This window comes from Oryzias latipes, chromosome 18 (assembly GCF_002234675.1).
Source record: "Oryzias latipes chromosome 18, ASM223467v1".
Lineage (NCBI taxonomy): Eukaryota > Metazoa > Chordata > Actinopteri > Beloniformes > Adrianichthyidae > Oryzias > Oryzias latipes.
In genome coordinates, this window is record NC_019876.2 from 12,827,393 (window position 1) to 12,853,193 (window position 25,801).

At 40.0% G+C, this 25,801-nt stretch overlaps 1 protein-coding gene across 3 annotated transcripts in view; it reads right to left on the reverse strand.

The window, feature by feature from the left end:
• LOC101171284 (sodium/calcium exchanger 1) overlaps positions 1-25,510 on the reverse strand; it is a 137,843-nt gene extending 112,333 nt beyond the window's left edge. For 2 of the 3 annotated variants that reach the window (XM_023965839.1, XM_023965841.1), the window contains exon 1: positions 19,233-19,409. The gene's annotated coding sequence lies outside the window, so the exon portion shown is untranslated. Of the gene's footprint in view, positions 1-19,232; positions 19,410-25,243 lie in introns of those variants that run through there. The other variant, XM_023965840.1, reaches the window with a different exon arrangement.
• Positions 25,511-25,801: the final 291 nt, after the last annotated feature.

A 25,801-nucleotide genomic window follows, 5' to 3' on the forward strand; every position in this document is an offset into this window, starting at 1 on the left:
AAGTGAATGGTGCTCCGGGGCTTAAGGTTTATGACTACAACAGTGTGGATCAGGGATCAGAGAGATGGGACTGACGCATTCGTTGACAGCCGTTCATCAACGCAAATCATCTTTTTACGGAAATCAGCGGTTCCCAATCTGTTTTAGAGCACGGACCTGCCTGGACGAGGCTGAGGTTTGCATCCGATTTTTGAGGGAAAAGTGAGTTTTTATTCTATGTAAAATATCTACAGCCGAGTCAAAAGTTCTTTGTCTACTGGATTTTCTGTAAAATGTGACATCGATTTTCCCTTAATGTTACCCTTACTTGTGGACGCCAACTTCCGCCTCATCTAACTTTGAAGGTGTGATTGATAAATACAACAAAATAAAACGATAGTAACTGTAACTAGAACTGCTTTTTTCTGAAAAAAAATATGAATCTGGGCGGGTTCTGCTGCAGCATCAAACACGCATGATTAATGTGTATACTTAATGTGGCGAGGTGTAGATCTCCCAACTCTCTGCAGCAGCTGAGGGTGACGTCACACTGTGTGTGGAGACGGCTTTCAGGGAGGGCGGAGCCTCACAATAGCACCTGTGCCTGCTGGGTAAGAACATCCATGGCAGAACAATACATCCTTTCAAATTTGAGTCTCCAAGCGCCAGAAACGTTTTCAGAGTGAACAGGTGAAGTTGCAAGATTTGTTGCTTGTTGGCACCAAGCTGGCAACACTGGTTTATTTTTATATCGGACGACTGTCAAATATTTAGTTTTTTCTTTATTCAAAGGACCTTATGTTTAGGGAAATGACTTTGATGAAGGATTGTCTTAACCATCGAAATGTACCATAATTGCCAAATTGCACACAAAAATGAAAAATAATGTTGTTGAAGTGGATGAAATGACGACTTTATATAATGAAGCTTTTCTTGAAGCTGTGAGTAAAAAAAAACAGATGAAAACAAATTCAAACTCCAGTTTGAATAAAAACTAAAGATTGAACCTCAGGAACAATGTTTATATGCTTCTTATTCAATTTAGGATGTAGGATCAAGACCCTAATTTTATAAATGGAAATCAATCTATACATCTTCAAAACCCATTTAATCCCTTTTGGGGTTATCAGTTGCTGGAGCCTATCCCAGCCACTGTCAGATAACAGATGATCAGTCCATCGTGCAGCCAACAGAAAACCCCTCAATGACTAAGGCTATAGTCACAAGCACTGATATGAGTACTGGGGATTTTTGGGTTGTAGAGAGGAGTGGCCGATTCGAAGTACACAAACATTTTGGCTCTACAACCTCAATATTTCATGCGGTTCATGTGTGTGCCCCATATAGGCTAGTGTCCAACATATTTTCCAACCAACTGGCCATTGAAGCTCCTTATTGGCTAAACACACCTGATCCAGGTAAACACCAGAAGATCATTCAGGATTTCTGGGAAACCAGCAGGAGTTTGGTACCCCTGGAAAAACCCTTGAGCTATATTGGAAGTTTTTTTTCCTTTCAGTTCAGATTAGGCCTCCACAATAAATTGCAAATTTATCGTTATTGCAATTTCAAGCTGTGCAATATACATATCGCAACAGTCAGTTGCAATAAATGGTTAACCTTAAGAGTGCTAAAACAATCTTATGGCAGCTTTAAGTATTTAACGAATAATCCCTTTATGCATTTGACCAATCAGAAAGAGCTCTTCACGTTGTTGACCAATCGGATGGAGCTTTTATTTTAGATGTGTCCCTCCTAATAAGACGAGGGTCGTTTGGAGAATAATTTAAGGTATTTTGACTCATATTTAAATTCAACTTTTGCAGTGAAATGGAAATGTTTTTGTTTTTTTTGCTATTTGTTTATGTATCGCAAGTTTTATCGTCATCCCACTATTGATCACTGATATTGCGTGTTTTCCTCATATCGTCCAGCCCTAGTTCAGATGGTTTGATTAATTCCTCATTTCCTTAAAGGCCTATACCATGCTAGTCTTAAGCCTTCTATAGTAAACTATATCCATGTGTATGATAATATATTACCATTGGCACACAAAAAGTTGTTTTTGCAGCTCATTTTTCTATCCAGAAGATGACTTGATCTCCGAGGCGCTGTCTTTTGCTCCGTGTGGGTGCCGCCCATTTCATGACGTCAACCTTGAGTCAGCCTCTGCAGCGTGTCTGCGTCTCGCCCACAAAATTAAACAGCATCTGAACTGTTGCAAAGATAGATGTGCATAATGTGGATTTAAAAGGAATGCTTTGAGAAAGTGTGTGTTTGTTAGCCTAGGGGAGGAGCTGACAGCACAGACTCTTCCTGGAAGGGGCGGTTCTCACTTATCTATGTCACAATAAGAGGACCCACTCATTTTTGTGGATCGGGAGGGTCTGGTGCTCAGAGCGCAGGTTTTTTGAGGAATACTCAGAAATACGTGAATGGATGAAAATACCACTTTGGGATTTTCTTTTTGTGATGGATGAACATTATAATACACTTACAAGCTCAAAAAATTGATTTTGCATGGTCTACGCCCTTTAAATACGCCAGAGAGTCTCAGAATGTTGTGACCTCCTCCGAGCTGTAAATCCTGAAGGAACATAGCTTCCACGCAGCCAGGCCACAAGCTGAGTCTGAACTGGCTCTGGCAGTTTGACAGATTCCCAACTGTGGCTTCAGAAAATCCCTATAATGTAATGTATGCAATCACATAATGCACGCGACACATTCAACCTTACATAACCCATCACCATAATCTTCGTCTACCTCCTCTCAATGGGAGGTAATGGATATATTTCAATGCGCACACACACACACACACACATTTTAGGGGCAGTCGTATTGCAGATGTTCATATCCAGGATCTGCCAGCCTGCGTTTGCTCGTTTGTGCAAATGTGTTTGTGCAGCGGCTGAAGCTGAGAGGCTGCGACAGCACGGTGCTGAGATCCCGTCGTACACATGGAGGAAACGAGGCCGCAGCACAACAAAACAAAATTCACACACTCACCGCGCATCAATAAATGAGTGTGAACAAATTAGCATGAGGCAGCACAACAGGAGCAGTGGGCATTAACACAGCTGAAGCCATGGATTCACGAATGGATCCCCGACCACGAAGAGCCTGATGTGGCTCTAGTCTCTGTAAAATGAAATTTGAGTGGACTCCCGTCCCAAATTAACTCCTGCACCTAATGAGGGGTTTGCTTGTTTATTTATCTATTGATTAGTCAAGTGGTTTACCATTATTTGGGTGGCATCTTTATCAGGGTTTTTGTGCCAAACAAGCCAAAAAGCATCAGCTTCAAGTCTATAGAAAAAAGATATCTAATTGTTAATATAAGTTAGTACGAAGCAACTTTTTGTTCTTCCCTATGACCATTTTGATATTATTACATAAGGGTTAAAAGATTTTCTTATGAAATTAATCTTGCCTTGATAATTCCGTCATGTTTAAGTACCTATTTAGCCAAACAGATTTAATGGAAATTTACACAAAAACATTACTTTTCCTAAATATTTAAAGCTTTAATATTGGTAATGTCATGTTTATGTGCCAAATGAGCCACAAAAACATTTCCACCTCAAACTGATCTTTAGTTAAAATACCATTATCAGTACAGTAAATCTATTACTTGATATTTCCTTTGAAGCCATTTTTTTTATTTTTTTAGACAAAAAAACATTATGGTTAATGTTATTGGAAGAATTCCAACAGTTTTAATTTTGTTCAATATATTGCTAGTTTTGTCCAAAGTGTTAATCAATGCTAAATAAAACAAGTTTTGAATGGTAGTTCAAACACTCTGTGAACCCATGGAGTGAAAATGTTTATAGGCTTTTTCTTCTGCAAGCATGCAGGTCAGAGCGAACACTTATGCAGCATGTAAGGGGGAAGTAGGGGAGACCCAGGAATTAACCAACGTATCATTTTCCAACCCCTCAAATCCCGACGGTTGCAAGGATCCCGTTAGTGCGTGATAGGTGTGTGGTCCTTGTGTGTATCTTGCGCGCAGCCTGACTGTTAGAAATGAGGACATTTCAAAGTCAGAGTGTAGGGCATTCTACAGGTGTCCTTCAAGCACTTCTGTATCACCTTCACACCCCGTGGGTGCAGCAATCCAGAACTGTCAGTGGGCGCACCTTACAAATGACTTGGTCACCGTGCGATAGTTTCACCCTTACATCATAGGTGCCTGTGACTTACATTATCCATAGAAATACATTTACCACGTGCACGACAATAGTACATTCCATTTTTATGATGCCCCTTGAGGTGACCACAAACCTGTGCTCTCTTTAAGATGCTGGCACTCCTCTCTACGACCCTTCACGGGCCTAGACCGCCAGAAAAACCTGCAGCGCTCATTCAGGTCAACCCCCTGTACAGCTGCATGTTACTACGGTATTGTGGAACTTGTTTACGGGCATTGTTCTTTATATATAAAAAAAACTGTTGCCACTGTTAACCTACACTTTTTTCCAATTATGTACAAAAATTGTTCTTCAGTGTTATCTTTTTTTGTTCACGGTGTTGCAAATTTATATAGAGTTCTGGATTTATTGGTACAGTACTAATTACTCTGTGTGAAAGGGCTAAAGAAGTTAATAAATCCCGCTTGAAAACTGAAGTGAAACGTGAAAAATATAACTTATTTGAATTGCAATTTATTCCCACCAGATGGCTCCTAAGTTTGGAACATTAAAGAGTAGAGAGAAACATTGTTGGGGCAGCTGATCATTTTTATGCCAAGTTCACGCGCGCATTGTATCGGTCATTTCCAATGAAAAGTCTATGTAAACACACATTTATCTATGTTTCGGGTTTCTTTGTTTAAAACTTTCATGTTCACACAAATTTTTAAGGTCCGTTTTTGGGCGCTAGGTACAAAACACAAACACACGCCAAAGAATGCATGCGGAAAGTTAAACCAGTTGAACTTTGACCAATCAGGGACTCAGCTTTGGTAGCGGTGAATGAGCGGCGTCCTTTTGAAACTGGAGTAATGGCATGATTAAGTTGCGGAATTGCGGTCCAACCAGAACAACACCAACTCTTCTTATATTTCGGAATGGAGCTGCGAAAGGAAAAGCCTGAAGCCAGATTTCAGAGGTTTGCACTGCTTTAACACTCTGGCACCAAGCCTCTTCCAGCTGTAGGTGCACGCACTGGGATCGGGAAGTCAATAACATGAAGACATTTGGAAGAGATTGCCTGTTTTTTCAGAAAAATCTCATGGTGGTACATGAAAGATTGTATATATATATATATATATATATATATATATATATATATACCAGAGCTGCCTGCTTTGTTTTTTGGAGACAATGACATCTTGAGTCCAACACAAAAAGAGTCCTGAAAGCTGCCTTTAGATGAGCCACCAACAGTCTCTTCTTTGACGTATAGGAAAGGGAAAAAAAAAAAAAGAGGAATAAGCTACTTTCTCCTACTTAGGAGGCTCATAAACAGTTAGCTGTTCACTCAATTTTTGCAGAAAATCAGGTGTTTTTATTTTCCTCCTTTCACCAAACACCAGCATCCGTGCAGGGATTTAAATTGACTTCCCCTTTGAATTTGCGCCAACGAGAGGTGCGGCTCGCTGCAAGAGTGTGCGCTCTGCCAAGAAGCTGGACGGTTTGATACCAGAGCAGATGGAGGATACAGCCGTGTTTGATTTGTTTGTGTTCAAAGCAGAGCGATAAAGCTTCAGTCGAACTAATGAAGTTAAGCGCAGCAGTCCTGCAGGCTAAGACGTGCAAAACAGCAAAGTAGTGAAAATCCTTGAATTGTACATTCTCAATGAAAAGACAGACGCTGGCTTTTATTTATTTGCAGGTATTTCTATCCCCTTTGTGGTCATTAAAGCAACCAGGTGTGAAACAACCACAAGTACCCAACAAAAAGAGCGGATGTTCCAGCACTAATCCTCCTTTAACCCACAGTGCATCTTTTTATTTCACCCCTTTTTAATGTTGTCAAATCTCTCTTTGACCTTTCACTCCCGTTCAATTCACTGAGGACGTCAGCTGTCATGACGCGGTGATGCAACCCTCTCAACCCGGAGATGCGAACATGCATGCAGAAATGCAATCAGAAAATCCTCTGGGTACGACAAGCCCGAGGAGTTGCCACGCGTGCGTCAACGCGGTGGCGTGCAATCGCAGGGCGTGCAGCTTGCATCCATGCGTGTAGCATGTTTGTATCAGCTTATGTAAAAACGAGTTTAGTTAAGGCTGCTGTGAAGGATTACACTCAAATGAGGTTGCACAAAAATGACAAATTGGTTTGAGATTACACTTAAAAATGATGGTAGAATAAAGTGTTGCATTGAAGGGCTACAAAGAATCCAGATGCAATGAGGTGTTGGAGCAGGGCTCCAGACCCACATGTGGCTCTTTGACCCCGCTGGTTAAAGAAAAAGAAAAACATTTTTATTGTAAAATATTTTTTTGAACTACAAGACTCATCAAGTGAAACTAAAGTCGGAAAAATGTATTCAACTCATTCAAAACCAGTTAAATCACAGCACCTGTCACTCCACGAAGCTTCTGACTACAGCACCCATAATGCTCCAACATTCCATCGAGCAATCTGGTTTCATAGTTTATCAAAGTCGTACTAAAACATTTTGAAAGATTATGGAGAGCCCTGGCCTGGACCACAGAAAAACAATTTGGAGGTCATTAAGTACAACCAGAATCCACACAGAAGGCACGCTGGTATGAAGTTAGATTTGGTACAAGTCTTGTCCGGAGGGAAAAAAATAACAAATATACAGCGGGGAAAATAAGTATTGAACACGTCAACATTTCTCTCAAAAAACATATTTGTAATCGAGCTATTGACATGAAATTTTCACCAGATGTCGGCATCAACCCAAGTAATGCACACATAGAAAGAAACCCAAACATTTATGTCCATAAATGAAGTTATGTGTAATAAAGTGAAATGGCACAGGGAATAAGTATTGAACACGCTTACTGAAATTTATTTAATACTTAGTGCAAAAACCTTTGTTGGTGATTACAGCCTCAAGACGCCTCCTGTAAGGACAAACCAGTCGAATACATTGCTCAGGTGTGATTTTGGCCCATTCATCCACACAAACTGCCTTCAAATCTTCAAGGTTCCGGGGTTCTCTTCTGTGAACCCGGATCTTCAGTTCTTTCCAAAGATTTTCAATTGGATTTAAGTCTGGTGATTGACTGGGCCATTCTAGCAGCTTTATTGTCTTTTTCTTCAACCAGTTGAGTGTTACCTTGGCTGTGTGCTTGGGATCGTTGTCTTGCTGAAAGATCTACCCTCTTTTCATCTTCAGCAGCCTGGCAGATGACAGCAGATTCTGATCAAGAATGTCTCGATACTTTTCTCCAGTCATTATTCCTTCAATGATATGAAGTCTACCAGTACCACATGCTGAAAAACAGCCCCATGCCATGATGCTCCCCCCTCCAAACTTGACTGTTGTATGGTGTTTTGGGGGTGATGTGCGGTGCCATTTTTCCTCCAAACATGTTGTGTCTTATGACATCTGAAGAGTTCAATTTTGGTCTCATCTGACCAGAGTATCTTCTCCCAGAATGTTATGGGTTTATCCAAATGTTGTGTCGCAAACTCCAAACGAGCTTCAACATGCTTCTTCTTCAAAAATGGAGTCTTGCGTGGTGTGCGTGCATGGAGGCCATGGCGGTTGAGTGCATTACTTATAGTTTTCTTTGAAACAACCTGCTGATTCCAGGTCTTTCTGAAGCTCTCCACGAGTGGTCCTGGGCTATTGGAGAACCCTTCTGATGATTTTTCTGACTCCTCTGTCTGAAATCTTGCGAGGAGATTTTTATGGTAATGCCGTGTTCTTTCCACTTCCGGATGATGGCCCCAATGGTACTCACTGGAACTTTCAGAAGTTTAGAAATGCACCTGTAACCAATGCCTTCAGTGTGTTTCGCAACAATAAGGTTGCGTAGGTCTTTGGACAGCTCTTTGCTTTTACCCATCATGCAATGCTTCTTGTCTAACACCTTGCTGGTGAGAAACCTTTTTAAAAGGCATCAGTCAGGACTATACCAGCTGATATTACTTTGCACTAATAGGGGGCAGGTTAACCTTCTGAATACTGACAAACTCCAGCTGCTTTCTTGGCTTGCCAGACCTTTTTACCCCTCCTTTTCTTCATGTGTTCAATACTTATTCCCTGTGCCATTTCACTTTATTACACATAACTTCATTTATGGACATAAATGTTTGGATTTCTTTCTATGTGTGCATTACTTCTATGTGTGCATTACTTGGGTTGATGCCGACATCTGGTGAAAATTTCGTGTCAATAGCTTGATTAGAAATATGTTTTTTGAGAGAAATATTGACGTGTTCAATACTTACTTTCCCCGCTGTGTGTGTATATATATATATATATATATATATATATATATATATATATATATATATATATTTCTTCATTCTACAAAAAAGAGAGACAATGAAATGGTGGACACAAAGAAAAACCTTGTGCTTGTGGCTTCTACTGGGTTGTAGTCAGAAAGTAATCTACCCGAATGGCTCTTTAAGTGTTGAAGGTTGCAGATCCCTGTGTTACAGGGAAGGAGGAAGTAATTATGACAAATTGGAGTGATAGTGGAAATTTTAAAAATTCCATTTGGCAGAGTATGTAGAAAATAGTGGAAGTCTGGAACCTGAAGCAGATAGACAGAGGGGGAGCAGAGGATAAATAGAAAAGGACAGAGTGCAGCTGGATACCTGAAGGTCCTGTGCAATCCAATGTGATCAGTGGAATGAAGGGGAATCAGCTGTAGATGTGAAAAGACGAAAATTGAAACAAGAATACAAACATAAACAAGAGTAGACGGAGATAGAAGATTCTCATTCCACAGAAATACTCTGTACAGCCTCTTTGAACGCCTCATCATGCCTCTCTATAAGGCTTTAGATCATCATTTTATACTGTTGTTAGACCTGAAGGTCACTCTCACTTTGTAGGGTTATTACTTCTTAGTAATAAATCACTCCTTTTGTGGGAAAGTAAATAATTTCAAAGCTGGTCTAATCAATACTTCAGTGGGTCAGATTACAGTGGATATAAGAAAAGCCCCATGCTTACACTGGAGATAACATTTTCTCATCTTAGTATGACTAAAGCCATAGCAATAACGGTAAAATACTAAATCCAATCTGGCATAGCTCATCAGACATGGGTTATTAACAAAAAAATACGAATTACCGCAAAGTTCAAATAAAAATAAACGACAAAAAACAGCTTTTTTAAAATGGATTATCCCCGAAAATAGAATGTATGAAAATATTTTCAAAGATCTGTTTTCCTTTGGTGGTTGTTGATAATATTCAAAAAAAAACTTCATTCTGGATAACCACAATCAATACTTTACGCTTTTACATTTCTCCTATTATACAATAGGTAAAAGGTTTCACAAAATAATGATGAAAATAAAATTATTGATTCTTGTGTGGATTTTTCTTATTTAAAATGTATGTTCCTTTGTATTAAAAAATACTAAACTACTTAAATGCAGTCGGAAAAAGCTTGCAGCTACTACGGCAAGCCACAAGCTCCCTGATTTTTTTTGCTCTTCTAATGTTTGTTCAGGGATGGATGACGGGAAGGGAGGCAAGCTTACTCCACGCCAAAAGCCCAGCCAACAAGTCAGAGGCAAATTTCTAATGAACTCCTACCGCTCTGCAGAAACTATGTCAACAAAAATAACACAGTTTTTGGATTTTGACTAAGAATGGCAACATTATAATTAAAAGACCACTGGGAATGCTTTGATGATGATTGGAGTGGGTCTTGAAACATTTTGGTGAATTCAAAGGGGGCAATTTTTGGGTGTAATCTTGTTTTGGTTGGATCCACCCCACGTTCAGACACCAGGAATTAAATCTTTTGAGGTTTTACAGGGATGTGTATGTTTATGGAAGTCCATGGCTATAAATTACAACTCCAACACTGAACCTTTTGGTATTTTGAGTAAAAGGGGTTACCTGTACAGCTACAGAACATACATGAACTTCACACACGAAAGACAACAGACAAGTGAAGAAAATGTGGAAACAATTATGAGAGTTTCAAATTAAGTTAGGAGACAAGGGGGAAATTACAGGTTGAAGGCTGTTTAGTCAGGGTGGAGATGGTGAGAAAAAGAAAAATGACAGGGAAGACGTAAGATGGGAGGAAGTAACAGCAGTCAAACCCATAGAGGGCAGAAAACCCTCAGGAAATCTGCTAGAAAAGGAGAAGCATTATCTAATAGCTAACAAAAGCAGTGGGATTTAGTATTTTCTTCCTTTTAAGTATACAACTCTGCTTTCTTTACTTCCAGTTCACTTAATTCTTATTTAACTGAGCCCAATTAGTAGAAATGATACAGTTTTTGCCCTTGATAGCAAGATTTTAATAAAACATGAGCCGTTTTGAGGTTAGCCAAAAGTTAGCTTTTCAAAGACAACATAACAAAAAACTGTGAAAGTAAAAATATAAAAGCAAAACATTCACTGTTTCTCATTTTAACTTCCTTAATCCTGTTTAAATGAAAATTTATCAAACTGTGACAGACTGGTGACCTTTCCGGGGTGCCCCTGCCTTTGCCCACAAGTGGCCGGGATAGAATCCATGACCCAGAAAGGGAATAAACGGAAGAAGATGAATGAATGAATGAATTTATCAAACTAGCTTTAACTGCCAAATCCAGTATGTTACCTCACTAGGTGCGTAGCGATACACTAAAATATCAATTCGGTTCATTTCAGTATTTCATAGGGGTTGGTTTGGTACATTTCGGTTCGGTACTGCTGTTTAACAAATCTGATTGATATGAACTGCTATTTTATGAACTATTATTTTATTGTTATTTATTGTGTGTATTTTGCTGCCGGACATCTGAATTTCTCCCTTGGAACATTAATAAAGTTTTTATCCAACTATGTATCTTTTTTCTGTATTTTTTCGTTACAGAAAACTCAGGCAGAAAAAACTTACTTACAAAATGCATTTATTGGTTTTACATAACAATAAATAAAATTCACCTATGTAGGTGATCTGCTTAATAAAATAAGAAAAACTTTTAGCCGCCAGGAGAACCACAAACTTTGGATACTTAACACTGGCCTGAAAATTTTTTTTTTAACTTGCACATTTTTTTATTTGTAGACCCGATTGTTACAGTCGGGTGATGCCATTTTAAGTTCGTCAATAGGTTAGATGTGTTACTGTGGTATACGCTATCTTTGTGTAACAATGTCAACACACAGCATTCAACTTATCCAATTGTCTTTTCCCTTCATGTATGCTGACAACAAAGCTGAAGTATTCTCACACAGGAGAGCGTAAGGAGATGGGGGGTCCTCATCTCTGGCCTCGAGTCCACATCAGCCATATGTTGACATGCTAACTGTCCGTCACCTAATAGCCTCTCGGAGGAAACTCACGGCTAACATTACTTCCACCTCGGCACAAAGTTAATGCAGTGGCGACCTGGGGGTTAGACCCGCCTATAGCCACTAAGACTCATGGGAAGTGTGAAATCTTGTGTGTTGAATTCTTCACCATCACGAAAAGAGCTATGAAGAGAAGTGACGTTCATGTCGTTACGCTGTTCGTGTGTATTCTTAATAAGTGGGATTTAATGCCGGAAAGGAGATGGACCAATTTATTTCTCTGTCTACTCTCTCTCTGAGACTGTTGGAGGGCGGATGGAGTATGAGGCAAGGACAGTCAACGTAGCTAGTTAATTAGCAGCTCGGCTCTCGTTTCTTCCCTACAAGTGAAAAAGCAGCTGGGTCGTTACAATGCATGTGCAGGAACAAAAAAAAAAAACGTACCGAAGTGGTACAGAGGTGAAGCGAGCCAAAACTGCAGTACCAAAACGGTTCTGTTCAACTACGTGTATCGTTACACCCCTATAGCTCACTAACACAAGCTAAACGTTTTATCAGGGAGAAAAAAAAGAAAAACTACTTAGTGCTTTTAAAACAAATAAGCATTAAAATTTCCTGCTTGACTATTTTGCTTTTGTCAAAATAATACATAAAACTAATTTTTTTTTTTCAATTGTGTTATGTAGCCAAAAAATTTTTTTTCAAGTTTGTTTTAGAAACTTCATATTTTATTGGTCAATAAATTCAAGAAAATATCTGTGTATTTAATTTGTACATTAACCACACTAATAATTTATAGACACTTATAATTGGGTTAAACTCAAAGCAGAGATTGTGGGTTTTATTTGTCTCTTCCTTTTGTAAAACTCATTTATTATGCACTTTCTCTACTAGCACGAGTCATACCTGAAGTGTACAGCAACTGTAAAAAATCCTGCTTTCACACATGTGATCAGAGAAAATGTCCCATGTTGAGATTATTCATCAAGTCAATGGCTTCCATCAGCCTTTGCATATCAATGTCTGCTCATCCTTAAACATCATCAGAATGACAAAAGACACCATCTCACTTCCTCAAGTGAGATGGTGTCTACATGAACATTTATTTTGTCTGTCATTGTGCATGCGCGTGTGTAAGAATGTCCATTTTCTAAAAGTTTTTACTTTATTAGCTGGGATCCTAATTAAAGACCTAATTAAGTCAAGGACAGAGACACACGTCTGAGCAAAGCTGAAGTCACACAATGCTGTAGCTGACCTTTAAAGATCAATAGGACCCTCTGATTCAGAAAACCTGACAATTAACACGACTGATTGTGTCATGACTATTTCTAAGGCGGAATTCTTTTTATTTACTTACCTAACTTTTTCTCCATATTTTTTAATTTTACCAGGATTTTAAAGAAAAAACTGATGCAATCAAAACAGTATTAGCATCTCATTTTCACTTTGAAGATCACTAAAACTGCTTTTTTTTAAATCAGGAACCTGATCCTATTAAACTGATTAATCTGCTGACACATCTTTTTCTTTCTCAAGAAAATTCTTTCTCAAGAAAATCAATTCTTCTTCCCTTTATTATAATATGTGGCCATATTCCCCCTCATCTGTGGGAATGATGGGGCGTCATATTTCATCAACATGTACTGTCTATGTAATACTGATTGTAAAGCTTAGTTAACGCCTTTCTTCACTTGTTCTCAAACCGGAGCTACATGAAGGAGCTAACAGAATTTTTCTGTGTATTTTTTTTAACAAAATTGCCAGATTTTCAACAAATGGAGGTCTTCTCCATGTTTTTTTGCAGTATACGCAGGAGCAAACTGGCTACAAGGAAACACTAAGCTTTTGGTGCATACATAGTAAACAGAAATCTCTTCAACTGGAAATGTTCTCACCAGCTGATAACCTTTGCCGTTTTGCAAGACTTATCAACCCTAATCCACCAGATATATTTGTCAAATAAATCAACTAACATCAACTTCAAAGATAAGCACTGACATGACAACAACCATGGATGTCCTTTAGAGCAATTTAATGTAGTTTACATTAATACCATATTTTTTGGACAATCAGCCAGACCGGATAGTAACGTGCATTAAGCAAAACATGCCAGAAAATGTGATATAACTGCAACAACCAGAATGCCTAGAGGGGCCAAGAGGCAGGCGATTGGTCAGCAGGGTTGATGGGGAGTTTTTTTTTAACAAACTGTGTTGTTAATTATTGTATGCCTCAAGCAACACCACAGATAAGTCAACTTTTTGCCAATAACTCTCAACATTGTTCAGCTGTAACACATATGATACAAAACAATACTATTACTTTTTCAGTTCTCAATGTTGATGCGCAGTACGTATCACTTCGCCAGGCTCCTGGCCCATAATGCACCAACAATCCATCAAGCGATGCGGCTTCGTATCGAAATCGTGCTAAAACATTTGGACAGATTTGTGAGCACCGTGTACCACTGGAAATGTTTTCCAGGTCAGTAAACTCAACCAGAATTCACACGTAAAATGCACTGGATTATAAGGCATACTGTCGTTTTTTGAGAAAATGAAAGGATTGTGTACTTTATGGTCCGTAAACGATGGTTTGTGGGAGTGGCATATTGACAAAGAAAAGATAAATGACCTTAATTCATCATGATACAGTATTTTTGTTTTGACTAATAATTAGTACAGTCAACATACTAAACCTACCGTTCATAAACTTCCCAACTTTTTTAAGACGTGTGGTACACAAGTTTGAGAGCCAATTCTGTCTGAATAAAATCAATGCTAGAGCATCTAAAATTCCCACCCAGTTGGAAAATCACACTCTTTGGCAATAAAAGTGTCAAGTTAATCCATAAAGTAATGCTCAGGGAGCGATTGGAAACTACATGGGATGATAAATGACAAGGACTCAGCCAAACTATCTGGGCCCAATAAGGAATATCAAGGTGAAAGCAGGCTGGCACTGCTACTCTTTGTATGGTTTTTTTGAGCTCAAAAGGAAGTTTCATGGGGTTTTCGTCCAAAGAAAGTAACTCTGGACACCCCCCCCCCCCCCCCCCCATTTAAGGTTTTCAGCTGTGATTCTTATGAGTGGTGCAATTCTTTCATTTTTTATCTCTTCTATGCTGAACCCCCAACGTGTTGAGCAAATTTATTAATGAATCCATACTATAATTTCAAATTTCACAGCGGGATCAATGAAACATCTTTATTTACTGTAATGTGTCTTTGCCCTTTACTTTCAGGATCCTGCAACAGCTGCTGTTTAACGATGCGGCTTATATGACCAATCAGGGAGAGACCTTTACGAGCCTGTTTTGTCAAATCCTGTGCAAAAAAAGGAAAAAAAAACAAGAAAAGTCAGTGACTCTGTTGGTGAACAGAGAGGATGAAAACCTCCACACATCACTGTCCCCGTGTTTTATTGTTTTTGAGGTTTGATTAATCAACTCAGAGGCAGGAGACCGCGCTTGAAATCTCCTGAGGAAACTCACTGTTACTTTTGGATTGAAACGCCTCCTTAAATCGAGCTCATTCACACAGCACTCTAGTGCTTAGCTTTTTTATTTTATTTTGAACACAGCTGTCTTAAAAGCACATGATAAACTGAATTTAAAGGCTGCAGAGTCAGTGAAATAACTCTAAACGGGAGCTGGAGGTTTAATGATGCCTCTAAGGAAATGTTTGAGAAAAACAGGTGATGTAGGCTTTAAGTACATAACAATAAGTTCCTAATTGGCTCTTAAAACTAAAAGAGTAATTATGATTGAAAAATAAAAAACACTGCTCAAATTGTGTAAATAGAACAAAAAATATTTTTTAAAAATGCTTTTCTATAGAATATCTTTTCAAATAAAAATATGGCGTTCCTACCTATCGAATGTTACAGACCTAATTAAAAACTGAGCTTTAAATGAATTTCCCTAAAATGAATAACTAAAAGTAGTATGTACTCCACCAGAGTCGTTATTGGGTCGCTTTCACGGCTCTGCTTCGGTTGTCAAATGCTGAATAGCATGCTAACTAACACGCCAAGACTTTTGCTAAATAACTACTGTTATTAGTCCCCTGAAAGTGACTGATGAGGTAATTACCAAATCTACAATTTGCACTAAACCTATAGCTGACACAATGTTCGATCAACACACTACAGCTTTAACAGTTAATGGTAGAAAGGAGAAGACAAAAAAAGGACTTTACGTTTAGTTTGTGGCTGCTGTCTGAATCTATACAAAATGATAATTGAGTTGCTTATTAAAGTGAACTAATGCTCAACGTTATATTTGTGAAATGAACAAAAATCAGAGTAAATATGTCCCTAAAGGCATCTCCAATCACTCTATGAAGAAGCAGGGATTCCCACACCAGAAGATTGCTACGAACATTAAAGAAAAAAGGTGTTGAGCTAAGATGTAAAGAAACCACTTTGCATTACATGTGCCTTGCCTATCTCAGCACTAAGTCCTTCACTGTAAAAGCCTATTTTGCTTAGCGTCAACATCTGTCATGCACCAAAAGGCTGCAGTTAAGTGAAGGGTGCTTGAAGTATGGGACGCTTTACTGACATCTAATTTAACGCACGATAAAAAGACCAACCCGGTGCACAAGCCAAACAGTAACGGATGTCAATTCATCAGTGTGAACAGAAAAGAAATTGCAACTGTGAGAGAAAGTGTTTACACTTATGGTGTTGGATACAAAATGTTGTGGTTCTTTTTAGTTCCCTTTGAATAGAAGGGGGTTTGTAACACCAGAACACACAAAGATAGACCCACAGATGTATAATCTCCAGTTAAACCCTAAATTTCAAAGACTGGACTCCTTTTCAGGCTCCTTTTTTGCATCGTTCCTGTACTCTTTTTAATTCCATACATCGTAAGCTCCTGCTGTCGCACAATACAAAACACTGAGCGCCTATCTCAACACTCCAACTACGCATGTGTTTCAGCATTTAAAGACACAGACACACTCACGTTGAGGAGAAAAGAGGATTATGACCACAGGGACTTTCCAGGCACATCCTCTGTAACCAGCGACAACACCAGTTACCAGTGCCTAGTGCCAGAGTTACACATAACCAGATTATCGCGGAAAGAATAGAGGTTAGGAGGAGGGCACCTTCTGCAATACAGAGTAAATGTGTTGTTAAAGTCCGATTTCTGCCGGAAGAAAAATCTCTAATAAAAGAGGTGTGTTGCTGTTGTCTAATCTTTTCAGTATTGATACCTTCAAAAGACACAGCCTCCATAATGACAACATCCGTTGTCCAACAACCCAATTCCACCCGGTGTGCCACAAAAGTCAGTATACAGACCAGAGTTTTGTCTCCTCCTGCAGACGTTTTGCTTAACCCAGCAACCCAGACTGAATCCGCACATGTAGCAGCACTAATTCAACAATAAATAGGATGTAAACATGAAAAGAGTGAAAGCCTTTGCTATTTCTGGCACCGGCGGGAGTAAACACAGGCTTAGCAGGTAAGGACACAGCAACGTGCACACACAACACAACACAACACAACACAACACAACCCCTGAAGAAAGCAGAGCAAACCCGTGTCAGTCTTCACATGTCTAAACTAGGCCTGCTCAATAAATACATTTATCCTCAGCGCAATATCAGTCTGTGCAATACGTGTATCCACAAAGAATTGCGTTAAATTGAAATATTTTACATATTAAATGTAACCCTATGACCAATCAGATGGAGCCCTTTGATTTAGATAAGGTTATTTGGAAAGTAATTTGCATATGTTTACTTTTATAGAAATAAAACTGTTAATAGAAATGATGTGTTAGATGTTCTTTGTTTATCTTTTTGTTCACGTATGGCAACGCATATCATCATCACAATACTGATCACTAATATTCCAATAGCATAATGCACATCACAAGTTTTTCTCATTTTGTGCAGCCTTAGCCTAAACCCATTTAGCTAATATACACATATTTTCATGCTTGAGGTTACTATACCAGAGGTGTTTTTTAAAAAAAACTTATTTTTTTGACAAAAATTCCCAGGTAATAAATCACTAGATGACCTCTTCTTTGTCGCCATGGCAAATCACCAGTTTCAATCTGACCCTATTATCTGTGTCTTCTGCTCTCACGCCCGCTAACTGCGCATCCTCTTTAACCACGGCCATAAATCTCCTCCTTGGTCTTCCCTTTTCCCCAGCCTGCTTATAGCAGCTACTTATCGTCCTGCTTCCACGTTATAGCTCTGCATCCACACCATCAAACCTTTCCAACAACCAAAGAGAAAAATGATGTGCAGATTAATCTGAAGCCCCTGATTTTCTCAGACAGCTTGGGTCCTTGAATAATTGAGAGTGTGACATATCTTTAAGTTAATAATTCATAATAGTTGGAAAAAGTTCCCATCATCATCATGCTGCCACTAGCTTGGTTAGTATCCGGTGAGAAGGAGATAAAAAAAAAAAATAGTACCACATGGTCTTCATCATTGTGGTGATCATCCTCGAAACCCATTTAGGTCCAACATTGACAGTGAGGTCACTCATCCGTCACCCTAACTGAAGGACTGTAACAGAATTTCCATCAAGGCCAGATATAGGCAAAGTGGGGGAGAATGCCCCGCTAAATGCTAAGACTGACCCCAATGTGATGACCTACAAAAATCCACAATTACCTAAAGAATTAAAAAAACAAAAACAAAAAAACAAGGAGAACAAACAATCAAACCCCAAAAATAAAAGACAACAATCCATGTATGTAGGGAGGGAGAGACAGATGGACATGAAAAAGGAAAAAACTACATAAAAGCATCCTCAACAAAGCACAAACGAGTGTCACGTTTGTGGCTGTCCCAAGCCCGGTAAATGCAGAGGGTAGTGTCAGGAAGAGCATTCTACATAAAACGTATAAGACAGAGATGGTTAAGTGCAGGACTTGCAAGCAGAAAACAAGGGTTCGATTCCCAGGCTGCGCAACAATGAGCTCCCTTCATTGTGGATCCTTGCAGGCCAAGACCCTTTACACTAACTATGTAGCCAGAAAGGGGCCCCATGTCTCCCTGTGCTGGTCCCCAGCCTGGATAAAATACAGGCTTGTGTCAGGAAAGATTTCTGGCGTAAAAATCTCTGCCAAACCACCTGTTTGAACGCTGAGGCAATTCCTGACAAGCCAAAAGGTGAATAAGCATATCAAATAGATCAAATACGGATAGATAAACCAATATGGTTTTCACATCATTTAAGGGTTCCAAAGGATCTGACACCACATTCTACCTGCACAGCATAGTGATGCTGGTCAAATCCAGATCTGGTTTCCATCCGTTTTCATAGAAAGTGACAAAGTGACACATATTCACATTTGATCTCTGTTGCTTGTGTTCCTCATTCCTCAGGACACCTAAGACCTAAGTCCCTAATTCCGTCCACCTGGCTCCAGCTGAGCCAGCAGCTCCTTAGCTTTTTGTCCACACTGACATGTTTCCATCAGGGCTCCTATCTGCTGACACACTTTCTTCCACAGCAGAGTGGGGTCAACGCCACGACGCGCGCTGCCCAATCGGAGCGGGCAGACTGGCTGAAGGCGCCTCCAGGACAGAGACGCCTCACACCTGGGGGAGACACGCGTGGCGTGCGCCGCGAGTCAATGCGCGCCCGCGCTGCAGTTTGGTGTTTACGCAGCCGGTTCCTGCTATAGTTTGTGCACGCTCAGATGACATGCCGCGGCAGATTACGCGTGCATACATGCCCGCACACTTTTTTTTTTGTATTTTGTATTTGCTCATCTACACACAGAGTCTCTCCTGAACGGAGCAAACATCCAGGAGGAAATGTTTTTATCCGCGCGTTTGATGGGCTTTCCGGATTCTTACCGTGTCCGTTCCTTCGGGTCAGGTGGGGGGGAAATAAAACCCAATCTCCTTAGGGACCCGTTTTAATAGATTGAAAGGATCCTCCCTCTATCGTTTCATGTTTCCGTCCGCTCTTTCCTTCATTCAGCGACTGAATGAAACCTCTCCGCCCCGTGAAGAGACGGTGGAGCAGGCGCACATCCCTCTCTCCCTCCTTCCCTCCCTCCCTCCGTATCTCTCTTCCCTCCCCTCTTCACTCGTCTCTCTTGTGCAGAACGACAAGGCAAAAAGTAGTAAAAGGGAAGGAACAGGTGATGGAGAAGACCCTGAGAACTGTTTGTTTTTATTTTATTTTATTATTATTTTTTTTAAATTTATGCCTTTAATCGTGTGCGTTAGGGGTGGGGGTATCAACCAAGAGCATCCATGCCTGGCGGCATCTCTTCTACTAAAAGAAAATCTCTACATCCCTGAAGAGAGAACAGGAGATGGGTGATGATCAACATCCATCCATTTTCTGAACCCACTGAATCCCTTTTGAGGTCACGAGGTTGCTGGAGCCTATCTCAGCTACTGCTGGGCACAACCTGAACAGGTCGCCAGTCTGTTGCAGCTCTAAAATACAGAGCTCTGGGGAGTAATGGCTAAATTTAACACATAGACAACTTGTGATTTTTGGTTGAACGGGATTTTCATTTAAAAAAGAAAATAAGCTTCCAAAACCACAAAAACAAGGCGGGTGTGAAGTCAAAAGGCAGATTTCCCAAAGTGGACAGCAGTTTGAGGTACATTTTAATATTTTTTCTCAAACCATTTTAATCACTTCTGCTTTTCTTCTCTAGTTCAAACATTGACCATGATCATTGTATCCTAAATATTGAAAACAAGTGTTCAAAACTGAACACATAAAAGCAGAGCTGAGATGAACAGCTGTGCCACCCCAAAGAAGTAAATGACCAACAGTTGCACATCGCAGATGACCAGAGGAAGCCTTTTTCAAGATTCTTAAAGGTCCAGATTCAAATCTTAAGCCGTATTGCAACCGACTCAAATCCAAAGCAGAAGAAAAGACTTCTATTTATGCTTTAAGGTTGAACTGAACGAACTGGCCATGAATTTCTTAGCTGCTCAGCACAATAGTTTCTCTTGACAGTTTCCTACAAGTGAGATTAAGTTCTGTGTGTTTACAGGTTTGCATGTTTAGGGACTTTGAGCTCACAATGAAAACGATATTTTTTAACAGGTACTTGTGGCATTTTTGTCGACAAATAATTAATGTTAAAATTGCATTTCAGAATATTTCTTTATCCAAATCGTTGTGAATCAGGAGCAAATGAAAAAGAAATGACCTTTTAAAAAGATAGTATTGGTGACAAAAAAATACACTGGGCTCCCTGCTCAGCTCCATTCTGATACATTCACTTGTAGACAAATAGATCCATGAACGTCTGTTTTCCTCATCTGAGCTGACATCTGACTCAAAACTGTACAGCTGGTTCAGTGTAGCTCGCCATTTTTGTTTCACTGCTAATGTTAGGTTAGGGGGGGGTGATAGGACATAAGCCAGCGGGAGAATTAGTAAACAGACAGCTGTCAGCAACAGGGAAGGGGGGCGGGGCAACGGTCACAACTCAAAACGGTAATTTCTAATGAACTCCTGTTGCTCTGCAGAAACTATGTCCTAGAAAACAATAACGCTTTTGAAATAGATCAAAAAAGGTGATCGGAGAGGGTCTTAGCATGTTCAGACAAGGGTGACAGGGATGTTAACATGCTAATGTTTCAGGATGGCTGGAAGCAAATTTTCCTGGAGATCTCTGTTCCATCTATGACCTCCATCTTTGATATGCAACCGAAAGGATTCCAATCCTGTGCAGTGATGTTATTGCGGCTGGGCTCGGTCTCAGGGACAGAGAAGCTTACTGTAGTTTCCCTTTCAGGGTGTCAGTGGAGAGTCACTCCTCATCTGAACTGAAACGTTCTGCAGAGGGGGGATTGAAAATCTGATCGATACATCTCAATTACCCTTGCGGGGGATGTTTTTCATCTGTGAAGCACAGGTAGGAGGTTTTAGGACAGATCTTTGACTTGCTTAAGACTTTCGATTTCCTTTGACCAAACGAAATATGTAGGGTAGAGAATTGTGATCAGTTTAGGGCATGCTAAAAAAAAAACCTCTGTAGTGTCTTCATCTACACTCTGGGTACGTGTCATTAAAGCATGCCAATATGACTACAATTGATTTCTCCAGCCGATAAATGGTGTTTTTCCTTCCTTTACTCCTGCAGGGGAGAGTTTCCATCGACAGGAGATGATGAGCAAATAGGTGAAAGACGGAGCAAGAGGAGTCCTGAGGAGGTGATGGTTAGGAGAGGAACTCCAGAATTATGTCTCAATGGGAAGCCCTGCCGCTAATTTGCACCTCGGGGGAGCGTCACAAATGCTCACAAAACAACACACGGACAGTTTGAACTTAGAGGACACAGCTTGAAACACACCAAAACTATACTACAGCTCATTTCAGCTAAATGGTTGACTGACAGATGTGCACAAAGTGTCAGTAAGTATGCACAAGTCACCAAAATTTACGGAGCCCGGGATCTGACGCGATTTAAAAAAAAAATGTTCCCACGAAATAAGATTTCGTTGCCAATAATTTGTGGGAACGAAATAATAAGTCGTCCATAAATACGATCAAGTACAAAAAGATAACTTATTTTTGTAATTGAAATTTCCTATTTTATATTATCTTTACAAGGCTTTATCTTTATTTGATCTAAGCATTCAATTATTATACATTATCTTAAGTTAATTTATCTAATCAGCGGCTGGACGACTCAGGTGGTCGCGTACAGGACTGGCACATTAGAAACCAGGATTTGATTCCGATGAGCTTCATCCAGTACTCTTTGCGCTGGTGCCTAACCATGTACCCACAAGGGGGCCCAAATCTGGGTGCCCCTGTGCCGGTCCCCAGCCCGGGCACAATACAGGGTTGTGTTGGGAAGGGCATCCGGAGTAAAAATCTCTGCCAAACCAAATGCATGAATCAGTGAAAGCGGATTCATTGTGATAACACCTTAAGGGATACGCCAAAAGGTGAACAATAATCGCATCACAACATTTCTCATCTTAATATAGCATAACTTATCTTTTCCTAACAATATTTAATGTATATTATTTTACTGTAGCCTTTCTTACCCTAAAAAAAACCTTTCAGATCGTTTCCAATGTTAAATTATCATATCTCAATGTATCTTTAAGTTACAGAACATCTTTTTTTTAACTTATTATCTTCTATTGCTGCTATTTTTCTTAACACTAACTCATCCTGTTTTTTCCGTTAACTATTTCTTTCTCTTGGCGTTGTAACCGACTGAGTTATCTAGCCACTTACTCCTTTAAAGAAATAAAAAACTAAAATAAATACACATCTAACCCGTAAATTACCAATAACAATCAAAGATTGTCAGGTGTATAACAGCTGGATGAAAGGTTGTGAGTGTTCTGAAATTGCTTTTGGTAAATAAGGCTAATGGAGGCCGAGTCCCATCCCACAATCCTCTGAAGTACTCACAAAGATGGTGCTCAAATATTGTGCTTGATTTCATTGTGTCCCGCTAATGTAGCCGTTCTATTTCATCTTTAACCGCTCAAAGCTGCTGATTATTCATGAGCTGCCTCCCACTCATTGTGCCGAGCCACTGAAGCAGTTGTAAGTCCTGCTGATTTAGATCCACGGGGGAGCTGTAAAACAAAACCAAATGATGAGGTGCACAGTGAGCAAATGAGCGCTGATCGTTTGAGAGCCTAACCGATGAGCGTCACGGACATGCGAGAGAGAGAAAGAGAGAGTCCTCTACATCTGCTCAGTAAGACGGGATTACACATCATTTCCTGTTTGTGCAAACACGGACAAGCGTGTGGCGACACACACCAGCGCTTGGTTCTCCTCCACTTCAGGCTATTGCTGCACTAACAGACATAATATCTTTGTCCAAGCGTCCGTGGCTGCTGCTTTCTAACCATCATCAATGAGGATAGAAGTCAATTGGCAAATGCCAATGGGGCTACAGGCCTAACTGTTGCATATACAGTCACAGTTGACTGTCTCTGAATGTCCCAACATGGGATATTCTGGTATTGATTGGCATTGAAATTGACCAACAGGGCAGAGGTTCAAACTATTTGGCTCTAGTGCATAAAGATGACACCTTTCACACACCTCTAAAGCTATACAGTCACACCACCCCTGGTCACGCGTGTTCAAACGGCCTCTTCTAATGAAATCTCTAACTAAATGGGAGTATGTGCAGGTTTCGGCCAAAACCCGGATTCACATGTCGCTACATACGTCTTTAAGACCATTTTCAGGCTCTTGGTACAAACGTGTGTCCATTGAACACACATGAAAAGTTAAATCTGGTTAAACTTTGACCATTCAGGGACTCGGATTTGGCAATGACGTGTAGATGGCGTTTCTATTAATTCATGGAAGTACTAACCGTTTTAAAATTGATCATGGAGGAGAATTGAATGGTCTTTAATATATCAGAGCAGAGCTGTGAAAGAAAAAGCCTGGAGAAAGATTTATGATTATTTGCACCTCTTCGACATTTTGCACAAAGCCTCTTCCAACTGTAGATACATTCACTATCGTGTAGCAACAGTCCAGTGTAACCCCATGGACTAAACACCATATGCCCAGTGTGACCACAGCATCAAGAATAAAAACATCCATCCGACAGCAAGTCATTCCAAACACCACCTACAGTTTAAAAGAAGCAATACTGATCATTGCAGCTCTGCAAAAAAAAAAATACAGGTAAAAACACCTATGCATTTATTGCACACACTTGCAAGTCTTGGTTTGCTCTTCAGTCACAAAAATGGATTCACACATGTGACCTAAAGTGTTGCAAGAAAAATAATCCCAGAGTGCAATTTATCTACTCTGTGCCTCTGCACCCTAACCCCCCCCCCCTTATGCTGGCCGTCACACTGCTGTACAAAAGCGTGCAAACACATGTAGGGCATGAAAGACAAGCACAGAGGTCTTGTGTTGCCAGAACACTTTGATTTTTGTCAAGTACTTTTTTTAATAGTATGAAGAAAAAAACTGCTTTTTGTTGATTTTTACTTTTTTTTTCAAGTTATGTCCACAACAGTTATTCCAAATATCTTTTGATGTATATCAATTATGCTCTTTTGAGCCACTTAAAAAAAAACTTGAACAGCAGCAGTAATTCCTAAGAAAACAAAACACCAGGGAGTTTATTTTTGTTAGTTCATGTGAAATTGACCTCTGAGTTGTTGGCGTTAAGTACGTCTGCCATCCCATTATCTGTTTACACGCTGCCTGTAAACTTACAGCTCCAACCTAACATTAGCCGTGCCACAAAATGGGGCCTGCAATATTGGAGCTATCCAGGCGTACAGTATTGATCCAGATGCCAGTTCGGATGAGGAAAACAAAGACGTACATGGATCTATTTATCTGCAAGTGGATGCATCACAGTGGAACAGAGCAGGGACCTTGTGGCCCGCCCAATGTATTTTCGATGTCACAAATACAGTCTTTCTCAAACAGCTTTTTTTGTCTGCTCCTGATGAGCACAATTTGAATACATTATTACTCAGAAATGCAATTTTAAGTTTACTTTTCTTTATATTGTCCTAAGTTATCATAAATAAAAAGTCACAGAACATGCTAAAACCACCCAAAACCTGAAGAAAACAGCTCAAATGTACGTTATTGCACCTATCACATCGTTTGTTTTCATGATTTGACGTAGACTTTTATTGTGTTAAAGTTCCCATTTCTGTTTTGCTGACAGGCACTCGCCAGAGCCAACGAGTCTGCCTTAAGTTCCCATTTGCTCTTAGGAGCCTGGTAATGTAATTGTCCTCCCTGCAGTATTTTACAGCACTTGCTTTCCTTTAAACTTTCAATCAGCGAAAGAGAAAAGTTTTGGCACATTTGCATTGATAGACAAAGAAAGTTCCTTCAAACTTAAAACAGTTCACCTCACCTCTCGATTCTCGTTCTACTTTCGCAGATTTCTTCTTTTTTTTTCAGCTGTTCCACTGAGTTGAGGAAGCAGCTTGTCTCTGTAACACAGCATCAATTAAACAGGAGTAATGATGCCATCAGCCAGAAAGCTTTTGATAAACTAGTTCAATCGGCAACCCAGATACACCAGCAAAAGGGGAAGGTTTGAGAGGCAGGGGGAGATCTCAAGCAGAAATGAAACTGCACATACCGAGGAGAAGAGGAAGAGAAGGAAATGAGTGACATATGTGATGCAAGAGACGGGAAGGAGGGATAGACACAGATGGGCAAGACATGATGGATGTGAAAAGAAGGGATGAAGGGAATATGGGGGGGGGGGGTGTTGGGTTTGTGAGTGGGTGACGTGACAGCGGGCAGGGTTGGGTAATGATGAAGATGAATCCACTAATGCAAATGCCTTGTATTTGTGCTGAACACGCAGTTCGTTCCTACAATGTTGCACCTCTCCGTCCACTTTCCTGCATCTCATCACTGTCAAAACAAAAAGAATAAAAGCACAGAGGGACATTTTTTCTTC